Source organism: Notothenia rossii (genome assembly GCF_949606895.1).
Source record: "Notothenia rossii genome assembly, chromosome: 9".
Classification (NCBI taxonomy): Eukaryota; Metazoa; Chordata; class Actinopteri; order Perciformes; family Nototheniidae; genus Notothenia; species Notothenia rossii.
Genome location: NC_136907.1, coordinates 54,966,784 through 54,973,640, shown reverse-complemented (window position 1 = coordinate 54,973,640; position 6,857 = coordinate 54,966,784). Strand labels below are relative to the sequence as shown.

The window sequence follows — 6,857 nt, the reverse complement described above, 5'->3', positions numbered from 1 at the left end:
TTACAAATCAGATATTGTGTAGAAGTAAAACATGTCAAATAATATAGCGATATCCTGTAAAATCATGAAAACATGAATAAAACTACACATCTTCAGATGTTATACATACATAATAATAAAAAGTATAATTTATTGTGTTAACATTTTAAACTTGACAGTTTTTTAACCTGCAACGCCAATTGATTTTTTTTGTTCAATATGTTATATTTGATGAGAAACATATGAGTACATAGAAGGTCAATGATAGAAATATAGAATATAAAAAATCAAGAAGATACTATAAGTGATCTCTACAATAAAACAGTTTAGTGCCTGATGTACAAAGATATTAATAGGAGGATGTGCAAAACAGAAAAACAAATTAACCTTTATTTAAACATTAAAGAATACTTTAGGTTTAGGTCTTCTTTTAAATAAGAAAAAAGTTTTGGGGGTATCTACTGATAAATATTATTTATTTTGGCAGGGACAATGCACAGTAATAAACACTTAAAACATTCAAATGTGTCAAGCGTAACACTGCCAGATTTTCTTTTAGTTTATTTAATTTTTTCGAGCGTGTAAAACTAAAGAAAATACAAATGAAACAAAAGGTGATACAGACATGATACAGTACTATACAAATTAATGCAACAACAAAACGAAACATTTAATTAATAATTGAATAATCTGTAGTATCATTGTCTGATACAAAAAACAACAAAGCTTTAGTTAATTACACGTCCGAAAAGGAGTCGGAAGAAGTTTACGCTTATTTAATCCGACCCCTTCTCCCTTATTTTTTTTCAATCTTAATATATGTTAACAAACAATAAATGTATATGTACTGTATAAATGTATAATCTGGAATAATTTATATAATCGTTCATATAATACAGGCAAGTTAGGAGAATGGTCTCTATATATTTATATGTACATACACAAATTCATACAAACACAAATTCATAAATAGAATACAAAACAAGAAAACAGCTATGGTTTAGCAATTTCATCCCTGTACCTTGTGAGAATTGTGTATTTTCCTCGCGAACGGCAAAAAAGTCAGACATTATACGATTTAAAATAAAAACAATAATCGTGGCTTGATATGGAGTAAGAAAATGTTTTTATGAACCACACAGCTTCCGGTCTTCCAAGACCCGAACGGACAAAAATACGAGGTGCAGGCACAAAACATACAATATACATATATTGCTTTTAAAATCGTTCTGTGTCACACGAAAAAAAGGGGGAAATCGTGTTGGTGAACACGAATCAATAGATTAAATGTCGTGACTATAACACGAAATGCCGTGAGACTGGGTTGAAACTGTAGGATCAGGTGTTCGATCCACACAGTGGGACTGACAGACACCTTTCTCACTATTATAAATCAGTGTAGCATAACAACATTATTTTGAAGCTTCGATTTAAGTTAAAATATAATGTTGCTTTAAGATAAAATCCACCCATAAACATTTCCATAGCTATACACACCTTTCTCACTGTGGACAGAAAATACACAGGTGTAACTAATTAGACAATTAATGGCTTCATTATAGTGTGTTAGTCCACTATGACAGTGAGGCAGCTTTCACAAAAGCCGGTCTCTGCACTGGAACACATAAACAGCATGCGGCTGTCATTAATGTTATTAGTTATGCCTGTGTGCGAAAATGTCCAATTTGAAAGTGGTCTGTTTTTCAGGGCAGATATTCTGACATGTCACAGAAGGGATAATACTGGTGTTGCTTGACATTGATAATAGCTGCACTCTATTGAGGTGTGCCAGTTCCAGTGTTCTGATATTGCTGCCTCACTGCCAGTATCTTACTGGGCCACTGCAATGGGACATACATAATGTGATTAGTTCCAACTTCTATTCTCCTTCATCAAATCGTCTACTGTGAAATAAAGGCCTATGATTTCTGGGTTATTTTATTTGTATTACCGGGGCCTTTTTCTGATTTCTGTTGATCTGTGGACAAACCTAGACACAGCATCAAGGAATAACATCAAAGGTACACATTTGTTCATGTTCCTTAGAGTCAGAGGGCTTCTGTCTAGACTTCCCTTAACACTGACATACAGGTAGGACGCACAGATACCAATTGCTCCGCCATAGTGGCCTCAATAAACTGCAGTGCAGCAAGGACTGCAGTGTATATTGTAGTTGAAGGATTGGGGTCACAAACGTTCACCCTGACAACATTCTTTTTCACAGGATAATATTGCTTGTCAATAGTATTAAATTGTATCTGAGAGTATGGCATTGTGAATTTTTGCTTTAGTGTGGTCTTAACCAGATGTTAAAATTCTCACTGTGTATGTGCACTGTTTCTTCTATGTCCCATCTGTTTCCTTCAAGCCTGCTCGGCTCTTTTCTTCCCTTTTTTCTCTTGTTAAAACATATCAGAATAAGCCTAGTCTTTGCTTCGTCTTTGCCTGTAATCCCTGTAGTGCTTGTTACTACAATCCCCTTCATCTAACTATTCAGTGGTGGGGTTTCTTATTGCTTTGGGAGGGTCTTCCAGCATCAATGCTTGTTGTGGATATTTACTACAGCGACTTCCGAGCATTGTTGTACTTCAACACAACCTTGTAAAACTGTTCAGGCGTATTTATATTTGTCTCCTTTGTTGTAAGCGCTGGAGCCGCTGTCCCAGAACATAAAACATTGAAGTGTTTTTCCCACCTCTCAGTGTGTTTGTAGTTTTTCTTTTCTTAAAATATATTTTTCTAAGACCCAGCCATTATTCATCGTCAACACAGATACAAACCATTTAATTATTTTATTCTCTCACTCTTTATCCCAACCTTTTGATTGTTATTGTACCTGGTTTCATTCTCGTAAATAAGTGTAAGTACAGTATGTATGGTGAACCAAGAAGAAGACAAATCCCTTAAAGAGGCCCTTTTATGCTTTTTGGGGTTTTCCCTTTCCTGTAATGTTTTATATTTGTTTTTGTGCATGTAAAGGGTCTGCAGAGGGAGTTTCTCTCCCACACACTCCTTTGTTTACTTCGCAACATAGTGACATCACTAAGTAACACTTTAGTTCTATTAGCTAGCGCTCCAACACATTGTACGATATAGGTTAAGAGGCGGGAGATCACTAAGGGGTTGACCCATCACAACAGAGCTGGACAGCTAACCAATCAGAGCAGACTCGGCTCTGGTTTCAGACAGAGGGTGAAAATATGGGCTGCAGCACACGTAGTATGAGAATAAAGACCTTTTTGGTAAATAAAGCATGTAATCATGTCACAGTAGAAGCACCGAATACAAAATTCCCCCTGAAAATGAGCATAATAATTGCTCGTTAGAGAAACTGCAGGCTTCTCATTGTCCGTCCCTCCTCTCAATCTGCAAATGATATCACAATGATTTGCAGCCCAGAATTTAATTTGTTTGTTTGCTTGTTTCACTGCTCACCTGAGTCTTGATAATCTCTCCTCTCCGCCTGTGATCTGGCGGCGGCGAAGGCTTTCATCTTGCCTAATTGGTTTTGATGACCTCTGTAGGGAATTTCAGGAGGTAGCTGCTGCGGGGCCCGCCAGGCGCAAACGACGATGGGGTTAAACCGCTCTGTGTGGGATTAATGAAGGGTTAAAGCAGCAGATGACACAAGAGGGCATAAGGTCTGGCCAGCATGTGAGGCTGCATATCCCAACTGCTCCTCTGTTGTTCCTCTTCCCTCTTCCGTCTGCTGCCAAGACTCCAGGCGAGGCAACGGAGAGGAGTTGATGGCAACTGCGGGGTACAGAGCATTATTATGGTTGTCAACATGTGGGATGCATTTTACTCACTTGTCTTTGCCTGTGGGGGTGTCTCCCATTTGTTTGGTGGAAGTTGTGTGCATGTGTAGGGTAGCATCTGTGCATGCTGCGCGCGCACAAGTGGACGTCATCAACAGTGGCGGATTTATGATTGTAGGAGATCCGGGGCTTAGCCCAGGAGTTGTTGGGGGGTGCAGGGGTAAACTGCTATTTTTCTACAAGTGGGGGGTGGAAGATTTTTGTTTGAATATTGAAGTTAAAAGCATCAATCTGGTGCACTTTGAGAGCAACATTAACCCTACCTTAATAATACCTTAAAGCGGACAAAAGGCACTGGAGAACACTTATTCATTAACACCCTTTAATGAAGCAAACTAATGCCTTAACTCACTCAAATACAGTCGTTTTCTTATTTTGGTGCAACAAATGTGCGTAGAGTTTTAAAGGATGCGGATAGTCTCACCTTGATTCTGGCGCATTGCTTATCGTTTTATAGATCTATTCTCATCCACCATCTTTGTTTGTGACGTAAAGAGTGTAAGAGTCACGTTTCTGAATCGGACACTCTGAGTGGATGCAGTCACAGACAATCAGAGTCTGATTCAGAGGGTTGCCTGTCAGTTCCGTTGCCTGTCAGTTCCGTTGCTATGGTTCCGTTGTTAAGTGTACTGAAACGAGAGCCGGTATAATTCCAAAACAATATAACAATTGGAATGTGTTATTTTAGTGTCTTAAAGGTAGACTGAGGTATGAAGGGTTAACGTTACATCTTAGGATAATTTTTAGTCATGTTCTGTATACATACTCAAGGGTGTAACTTTGGTTTGAGAAGTGGGGTGGACACAAAACAGGGAGTCCTCCGCAATGAAACATTGTTCTCGATTTAATTCCATTTCCTGCCTTTCTACAAATATATATTAGGGAATATCGTGTTAACTAATCCAAGAAAAATGAGTAGTGTATATAATGAGTGTGCAAACTTATCTATCCATGAACCTGTTTTATTTGTGATTACCTCACATCCTATAGGTGGGTCCGGGGGCATGCACCCCCGCTAAAAAATGTTTCTTTAAATTGAAGTTAAAGGCATCAATCTGGTACACAAATTAAGAGATGTATGGATACAGCTCTCAACACTCATATGAAACAGAACTGTATATATTTCAATACTCCAAAAACCATTAGAATATGCTCACAAAAAACAACACATCATTGATATACTCCTCTCTCCTATCTTTATCTTACCTAGTCTGCTTTTAATTTTTTACTGACATTGGAATTATTTTGTTACTTATTTTGAGCAACTATATTAAATAGATGGAAATATTTGTTTAGACCAAACCGTTTGAGACCCACTGAGATAACTTAGACTAAAGTTTACAATATAATCACTCAGCAGGTCCTTACCTCCCTGAGCTGATGTTATCTCAGCCTCTCAGTCCGACAGGAGAGGACTCTCCCTCTCCTTATTGTTGAAACAGCTTCTAATCTCCGTTAGCAGCTCCGAGCTAGCACCAGATGCTAACAACAACCCCCGTAACTCCCTCTGTCTCTCTCTGTCTTTCTCTATCTCTCTCTCTGTCTCTCTCTCTCTCACACAAAATGCGCTCCTGCCACACATTGTCACGGTTTGTGAAACAAGCAGGACCCAAATGCAGATATAAACTGAACTTCCTTTATTTCAAGGCTATGAGATATATGTACAATGACAAAAACAGAACACTCACCGTAGAACTAGTCAGGGAACAAGACGAACCGACCAAGACAGACAGACAACCCAGAACTTAAATACACACCAGACTCAATCACACAATAAGACACAGGTGAGGAGGGAGGAGAAAACACAGGGGCCCAGGTGAACATAATCAGACAATTAGACACACCAGGGAAACTAATGACAAGAGGAAAAACACAGGGGAAAGGACCAGACAATAACCCAAAGGAAAACATGACATGGAAAACAGCAAAAACACCCAAACCTACAAAACTATAAACGTGACATAACGTGAGAATCGTGACATAACCCCCCCCTCAAGGGACGGATTCCAGACGTCCCAAAAAAACAAAAACCCAGCAGGGTGGGTGGAGGGGGTCTGGAGGACGGGTCTAGGACGGACGGCCCGGGGGCAAGGTAGAGTTAAAAAAAGGGGAATTCGGGCGGACGGCCCGGGGGCAAGGCAGAGTTCAAAAAGGGGAATTCGGGCGGACGGCCCGGGGGCAAGGCAGAGTTCAAAAAGGGGAATTCGGGCGGACGGCCCGGGGGCAAGGCAGAGTCCGAGGAGGGGTGAAGACCAGACAGCTCCGGAGGCCGGTCAGGAGCCGGTGTCGGCAAGATCCCCCATGGAAGAGGACACAGGACCGGCAGGACCCCCGGCAGGAGAGCAGTCAGCGGGACCTCCAACGGCACAGGACATGGGGTTGGCAGGACCCCCGGCAGAAGAGCAGTCTGCGGGACCTCCAACGGCTCAGGACATGGGGTTGGCAGGACCCCCGGCAGAAGAGTAGTCTGCGGGACCTCCAACGGGACCAGACATGGAGTTGGCAGGACCCCGGCAGAAGAGTAGTCTGCGGGACCTCCAACGGCACAGGACATGGGGTTGGCAGGACCCCCGGCAGAAGAGCAGTCTGCGGGACCTCCAACGTGACAAGACATGGAGTTGGCAGGACCCCCGGCAGAAGAGTAGTCTGCGGGACCTCCAACGGGACAAGACATGGAGTTGGCAGGACCCCCGGCAGAAAGGCAGTCTGCGGGACCTCCAACGACACTTCAGTGGGTTGGTTCGCCAACAGAACACAGGGAGCTGGCGTCGGACGGACAGCCAACAGGTCACGGGGAGCTGGCGTCGGACGGACAGCCAACCGGAGACGAGGTGCTGGAGTCGGCCGGTACACCGACAGGACTCGGGGAGCTGGCGTCGGACGGACAGCCAACCGGAGACGAGGTGCTGGAGTCGGGCGGTACGCCGACAGGACTCGGGGAGCTGGCGTCGGACAGACAGCCAACCGGAGACAAGGTGCTGGAGTCGGCCGGTACGCCGACAGGACTCGAGGAGCTGGCGTCGGCCGATGAGTCAGCAGGTGACGAGGAGCTGGAGTCGG

General features: G+C 42.7%; 1 long non-coding RNA gene across 1 annotated transcript; it reads right to left on the bottom strand.

The window, feature by feature from the left end:
- Positions 1 to 704: 704 nt before the first annotated feature.
- On the bottom strand, positions 705 to 6,137 carry LOC307018229. The gene is made up of 4 exons (XR_013802381.1): positions 5,486 to 6,137; positions 3,789 to 3,973; positions 3,415 to 3,567; positions 705 to 3,345 (listed from the first exon to the last, which is right to left on the bottom strand). It is a non-coding gene; the product is annotated as an uncharacterized lncRNA (long non-coding RNA).
- Positions 6,138 to 6,857: the final 720 nt, after the last annotated feature.